The sequence below is a fragment of the Ursus arctos genome, unplaced genomic scaffold, assembly GCF_023065955.2.
Source record: "Ursus arctos isolate Adak ecotype North America unplaced genomic scaffold, UrsArc2.0 scaffold_19, whole genome shotgun sequence".
NCBI classification, from domain to species: domain Eukaryota; kingdom Metazoa; phylum Chordata; class Mammalia; order Carnivora; family Ursidae; genus Ursus; species Ursus arctos.
The window spans coordinates 38335381-38343068 of NW_026622863.1; positions in this window are offsets into that span (position 1 = coordinate 38335381).

The following is a 7688-nucleotide window of genomic DNA, read 5'->3' on the forward strand; positions in this document are numbered from 1 at the left end:
TCCAGGATTGATGATATCTGGCCATAATGTAAGTCTCAATGAATTAAAGTGATCTGAATCATTTAAGGGATATTCTCTGGCCACAATGGAATAAAATTTGAAATCAAAAGCAGAAAGAAATTTTGAAAATTTGGAAACTTAAGAACACACTTCCAAATAACTGATGGCTCAAAGAAGAAATCAGAAGAGTAATCAGAAAATATTCTGAACAGAATGAGAATAACACAACATATCAAAAAGTGGAAGCAACGAGGAAGAGCGGATGGATGGATTACAAAGGATCACTAAATTTTTGAAGGTGATAGAAATGCTTATTATCTTGAATGTGATTCTTGGCTATTTTTATGAATGTTGAAATATCAAATTGGATGTTTTAAATACGTGCAGTTTATTACAGGTCAGCTATTTTTCAATAAAGCTATGAAAATGTGTGGAATGCAAGTAACGCAGCACTTAGTGGTAAATTTATAGCATTAAAAAGTTCATATTAAAGAGAAGAAAGACCTCAAATAAATACTCAAAGTTTCCACCTTAAGAAACTAGGAAAGAAGAGCAAACTAAACCCAAAGCAAGCAAAAGAAAGAAAATAATAAATGTCATAGCGGAAATCAATGAAAAGGAAAACAGAAAAACAATATAGACGAGTCGATGAAACAAAAAGCTAGTTCTTTGAAAAGATTAATGAATTTGATAAACCTTTATCGAGACGGGCCAATTAAGAGACAATGCACACATTACCAAACAAAAATGAAAGCAGTTTCGTGACTACCAAACCTACAAAAGTTAAAAGGATTACAGGCTATCAACAACTTTATACTAACAAAGTTAATCAACTTAGATAAGATGAATAAATTCCTAAGACAGACATAAATGACCAAAACTGACTGAAGAAGAAAGAGAAAACCTCACAAAGAAAAGATTGGACCCAGATGGCTACATTAATAAAGTCTATGAATATTTTAAAAATTATACCCACTTACACAAACTCTTACAGAAAATAGAGGAAAAGGAAACACTTGCAACTCATTCTTTGAGGCCAGTATTACCTTGATATCAAAGTCAGAAAAAAAAATCACCAGGGAAAAAATACTAAAGATCAATATTACTAATGAAAGCAGAAAAAAGTTCTTGGTGAAAATTAATTAATACTAATTAATCCTTATTTAACCCAGTTACATTTTTAAAAGGATTATTATACAACATTTTAAATGGTATTTATCATTAGGAACATAAGATTGGTTTAATATCTGAAAAGCAATTAATGTAATACACAATATTAATAGAATAAAGGACCAAAACCCATACAATTTCCTCAATTTGTCAAAACTCACATCCACGTGCTCTACTGGATATCAGGATATGATTATAAAGCTACAGTAACTCAAACGGCACGGCCTTGGTTCAAGGACAGATCAATTGATCAACAGAACAAGATAAAGAACATGATAAAGCCATGCATTTAGAATCCTTTGCTTTATGGGAAAATGGCACGTTAGAGTCATGAGGAGATGGTAATGTAACTACTGGATATTTATTAGGGGAACCAATTGATGCCTCCCCCACACAATCCACAAGAAGCAATTCCCAGAGGATTGCAGATCCAGACAAGAGGCAAGCTAACAAAGCCGATGGAAAACAATATGGGAGAGTGTCTTTGTGACCTTGAAGTAGCGTTTACTACATTAAAACTTAGAACTTCTGTTCATCCAAAGACACCAGAAGAAGAGTGAAAAAACAAGTCAGAAGAAGATACCTGTCCTATGTAAAACTAACATAGAACTCTTAACCAAATGTGCAAAGCTGTAAGATAAAGTAAGCCAGACTACACATGACCTGGTACGTACAAAAGAGGATATTCCAATGGCCAATAAACATGTGAAAAGGTGTCCAACCTCATTAGTCATCTAGGAAAAGCCAGTTCAAACCACAATGACATACCGCTAGGCACCAACGTCAGTGACCGGGATTTAAAAATTAAAAAAATAAATAAAAAGCTAACAGTACTACATTTTGACAAAGATGCAGAGCAACGGGAACTCTCATACACCCTGAGTGGGGTATCAATCGTACAACCGCTTTGGAGACGTGTTTGACAGTACGTACCCAAGCTGAGTATACCCAAGAGACGCGTACGAGAATAGTGATGGCCACGTTATCCATCCCACCAAAAGCTAGAAATTACCTAAATGTACACCGAAAGAATAACGGAAATATACATTGTGGCCTAGTCAAAAACATGGAAACCTGCAGAGCAATGAAAAGGTAGGATCTGCATCTCTAGACAATAAACTCGATGAACACGTGTTCTCGTGATCCAAAGTTCAAAAAACTAACAAAACTAAAGTGAGAGTGTTTAGGGACACATGCTTGAGCGGTAAACGATAAAGCAAAACCAGGAATTTCATGCCATAAAAGTTGGCAGAACGTTTTGTTTTGGTTTGCTTGGCTTCTGTTGGGGAAGTGAAGGCAGTGAGCAGGAAGAAACACGGGGAGGTTGGAGACCGTTGGCTCGAATGGCAAGTTACATGGCTGTTCACACGTGATTGTTACTGAGCAGCGTGTTTCTGTCCAGGGTACTTCTCTCCGTGTGCCTTATATTTCACAATAAGTTTTAATAACAGTAAATAAAAAATATTGCAACCTACATGATAAAAAAAATTATACTTGTAATACATCATCAGTTTTTACAAATCAAATGGGATAACAATTGTCAAATTAAAAAAAAAAACTCAAAAAACTAGAGATGCAAGGGTCCAATGAACACTTTTAAGTGGTTAACCTTAGGGGCACCTGGGTGGCTCAGTTGTTAAGCGTCTGCCTTCGGCTCAGGGCGTGATCCCGGCGTTCTGGGATCGAGCCCCACGTCAGGCTCCTCCGCTGGGAGCCTGCTTCTTCCTCTCCCGCTCCCCCTGCTTGTGTTCCCTCTCTCGCTGGCCATCTCTATCTCAGTCAAATGAATAAATAAAATCTTTAAAAAAATTTTTTTGATTTAGTTCAAAATCAAAGAAATTTAGTATTCTGGCAACTATTAACATTAAAATGATGTTATAATCATCAATATGTTATTTGTGAGCAAATATAGGCTTTAAAAGTATTTGAGCATGGCGAGGGAAGCCATTGACATATTAAATGAAAAGTTCACATTTTATTTTTTTTAATTTTGTTTATTTATTTGACAGAGAGAGGCAAGCAGAGGGAGAGGGAGAAGCAGGCTCCCCGCTGAGCAGAAAGCCCGATGCTGGACTAGATCCCAGGACTCTGGGATCATGACCTGAGCCAAAGGCAGACTCTTAACCAACTGAGCCACCTAGGCACCCCAAAAGTCCACATTTTAAAACTGAATATAAACTCTGATCCATTTCTAAACAGAAATCTACACATGGATATGTATTTATGCCTATGCATAGGAAACAATGGAATGACGTATTTCAAAGGCTGATTTCCCATCTCTGAGTGCTGCGATTACAGATGATTTTAATTTTATAGTTTTCTTTATGTGTGTGTTCTAAATTTTTCGCAGTGAGCATGTATTAGTTAAGAACATGAAGAAAAAGAATGTTGATTTTTAATGAGAGGCTGAGAACCCCAGAACATCAGCAGAGACACTGTGGGGGCATGGCGGGGTGGGGAGGGTGGATGTTGTTTCCTGTCCCGCCTCATCCGACACCCATTTGCCCCATATGTCGGCAGGGACCATCCTTGTATTAACAAGTAAAATGGATTAACAGCTCATCTGTCTGGCTGAAAAAGATGGTTCATCAAAGCAATGATTCCTTGTCCCAGTCACGGTGCTCAGGCAAGCAGCAAACATGGAGACCTCCACTGGAGCCCCCCTCCCCGCATCCCGCCCTGAAACAGAAGGCCAGTGGGGAGTGTGGTAAGGCTTTCCATAAATGTGCACGCCCCTGTGGGTGGAGTCAGTCGACAGCAGCTGAAAATCTGGAACAAAGATGGTATGGCGGCACCTTAGTTAAAATAAATAAAATAAGTAAAATCTCAGCTATTTCATTGTTCCTGTTTTTTGGCCACTGATCAGATTTTTTTTTATTATTAAAGTATCAATTAACATCCAGTGTTATATGAGTTTCAGGCGCACAATATAGTGTTTCAACAGTTCTGTACACGACTTAGAGCTCCTTGCAACAAGTGCCCTCTTCACTATTCTGAACTTCAACTATTTCACCCATGCCCTTCTTCCATCGCCCCTCTGGCAATCACGTTTGCTCTCTGTATTTAGAAGTCTGATTTTTTTTTTTCTCTTTTTGTCTTTGTTTGGTCATTTGTGTTGTTTCTTAAATTCCACCTATGAGTGAAATCATCTTTCTCCAACTGACTTATTTCACTTAGCATTACACCCTCTAGGTGCATTGAATTTTTTTTTAATTTTAATTCGATATCACTATTAACACCAGGAGGTGAGCAAAGACTGCTGTCGGAGCCACGTCCAAAGTGCAAGGACACAGCTAAGCCCCCGCCATGTTAGCACATCTCCCAGGCATGGGTGACCGCGGCTGTGCACCCCCACCCGCCCCTCTTGGGCAGGGGTCCTGAAGACCTCTGCTCAAGTCCTTCACTCCAAAGCTCTCGGTGGAAGGGCACCACTGGGTGATTATGACAACCACACGGTGAGCCTAGATCATCTAAACACCAGCTCTCAGAAACGTCGTCACTCTCTCTCGGTGACGCTGCGATGGTCTTGTCTCCCACCGCCCTTTTGAGAAAACTTCCAAGTTCAGCTTTCCTTCAAAATGCAATGACCTGCATCATTCTGGAAACTCACCAGAAAAAGTGGGCATCCTCCTAAAATATTCCCCGGGAAGGGAGCCCAGGCACCCCAGCATGGTCCTGGGTCCCCAAAGCATTTGCATTTAAGCAAACACAAGCAGTGAAGTCACGGGCTGGAGCAGCCTAAGGACTGGAAATCAGGTTGCTCTGGATTGTTACCGTTGTCTCTTGGTTTTAGTCTTAGAACTCGTATGTGTTTAAAAATGGCAGATTGTCTCGGATGGCCAGGCTCTTCCAGGCTACATGTTGGGCAGAGATGGTTATGTAGCTCACTTGGCCAGAGCACGTGGCCTTAAAGAAGAGGCAGAGAGGGACTTGGGGGTAGCTCGGCCACCTGCAGAGGGAGAATGCTCAGGACCATCACCCAGACACTGGTGGGCACTGACCAAAGTAACCACATCGGCAAACAGCTCTTCCCTTCGAAAGCCCCCACGCAGCACCGAGTGGCAGAAATCCCCTGCCAGAACGTACTGCACCCAGTGTGGACACAGCCCTAGGTCTGACGGGTCAGCCTTTCAACTGAACTACAGTGAAGTGCTCTTGTGGCCCTGACAACATGCTCTCGTGCGCCAAAGGAAGTGAATAATAATTAAAGAGCCCTTTGGACAATATCCTTCTGTCTGAGGAATCATATACTCAAATAATCTAATTTATAAAACCTCTTCACTACCTTACTACCCAGGTTCCATTCCCTTTTGCATATATTTTCACCACTCAACTAATGATGGATAGAGGGAATTAAGACATGGTTGATTGCATCTCATAAAGGCACTTGGACGCATTTAAGATCGCTCGCATCTTTTTCCTTTCCAGCACCTTCTAACGTAATGTGCTCTCAGAACATATATGTAAGACACACACTGATATTAAAAGCTGCTTTCTGTACAGCCTAATAAAAAGGGTGCCACATCAAAAGCCAGAGTTAACATCTAACAGGTACTATAATCATTTAAGAGATTAAAGGAGCTGGTATAAGCGTGATGCCACCCCACAGCCTTCACACTCACTACCTCTGTCCCTGGGGGCAAAGCTAAACAGCTGTGGGACGATGGCAGGACGGCGGGGGCCATGGGGTAACGTCTCTGCAGCAGTGTGCATGGGGCCCTCACTTGGCCAGGCTATTTCTGAGAATGTGAACAAATGCACACAGCGATACAAGACACTCAGTATATCTTGGGTGGCTTCTAGAAGCAAAGGAGAATCATGGTGTCGGGGACCTGTTTTAACAGCATTCCTAAGTCAGCCATTCAGCCTCATGTCCTGAGCCCATGAAGCAGAAGCCAGGTCGTAGGACCATGTGGAAATGAGCTGGAACTGCCCATTCGGAGGCAGAAGAGTGTGGTGGCCATGTGCTTGGGCTCTGCAGCAGACCTCCTGGGGGGACCAACTCCTGGCTCTACCGTGACCTTGCCGTGTGACCTTGGGCATGTGACCAACCTCTGCGAGTCCCACTTCCCTCATTGTGACAGGGGACGGCCCCTGCCTCCCAGGATTTTTGTAAGGATTCAAGGAGTTAGTCCATACAAATCCTCACATAATCAGCCTCATCATGAGGACAAAGAATAAGTTCTACAACAACTTGAAACCACCATTTCCCAAGCTCTATTCCAGGGAACAATCGGGATGTTCATAGGTGCTTCACAGAGGGAATGAAAACTTACTTGGTCGGTTAAGGGAGGTAAAGAAAGTTGACCCGTTCTCTCCTTCTCCCCAGCTCAAATAGGTTGAAGTTCGTGAGTGTCTCACAATTTGGAAACGATGAGCCCTACAGATGTCCAGCACATTCGAGAACCTTCTAGGGCTGTATTTTAGCCAAGAGCTTTAGCATGCAGCCAAAGCAGAAACAGGAACACGTCCAAGATGACCCTGAAGTCACCTCCAAATCCCAAAGTGGCGACGTGCAGGGTTCTGCTTAGACGAAGAAACAGACTCAAAAAGGAAGCTTGAGTGCAAGGAAAACAGCCTCCAAGATTGCTCAGGATGTCAGGTGAGGAATGGAAATGGGGCAAACTTGACATTTGTTTTCATCTCTCAAGGGGAGCATGGTTTTGAAGGAAATAGTAGCCAGCAATGATTTTTTTTCCGTGTGGATTTTCCTGCGATGCTCTTACCCTAAGCTCCACTTCCTAAGCAGAATCCTCCTCGCGTTCACTGCCGACACTCAGGAGACCTGCACAAAACCCCAAATGGGGATCCCAGGGATTGGGTCTTTGGCGCAATGACTGAGCCTCCTCCTTCACCTTCAGGCCTCAAACATCAGCCAGGTTGGCGAAGTGGAAACCCTACGACACTTGCCAGACTGTGTGACAGGCAAGAGGAAAACACTCCAGCCCGCAGACCATCTCCTTCTCTTCCCCGGGAAACAGTTTCTTACCAAAAGTGACCAAACCGACCTGACTGCCACATGAGGCTCAGAATGACTTCTGATCATTGCGACACCCACCTGAACACCTTCGAAGCATAAAATCCTACCACCCCAAAGGCGTCCACTTAAAAGCAGGCATATTCCTGGGGCCTCTGGGTGGCTCTGTTGGTTGAGTGTCTGACTCTCGATTTCAGCTCAAGTCATGATCTCACGGTCCTGGGATTGAGCCCTGTGTCAGGCTCCATGCTCCGAGAGGAGTCTGCTTGAGGATTCTCTCTCTCTCTCCCTCTCCCTCTGCCCTTCCCCCAGCTTGAGCTCACTCGCTCACTCTCTCAAATAAATAAATAAATAAATCTTTTTTTTAAAAAAAGCAGGCATATTCCTAACTGTTTAAAAATGCTTCTGACAATAATAGTTTTGTTTTATTAAGTATTATGGCTAATAGGATGATTTACAGGAGCCCAATGACTGGTTTTAAAGTATAAGTCTCTTTAGTTAATAAAACTGCAATGATTACTCAATGGGATATAGCACGCCG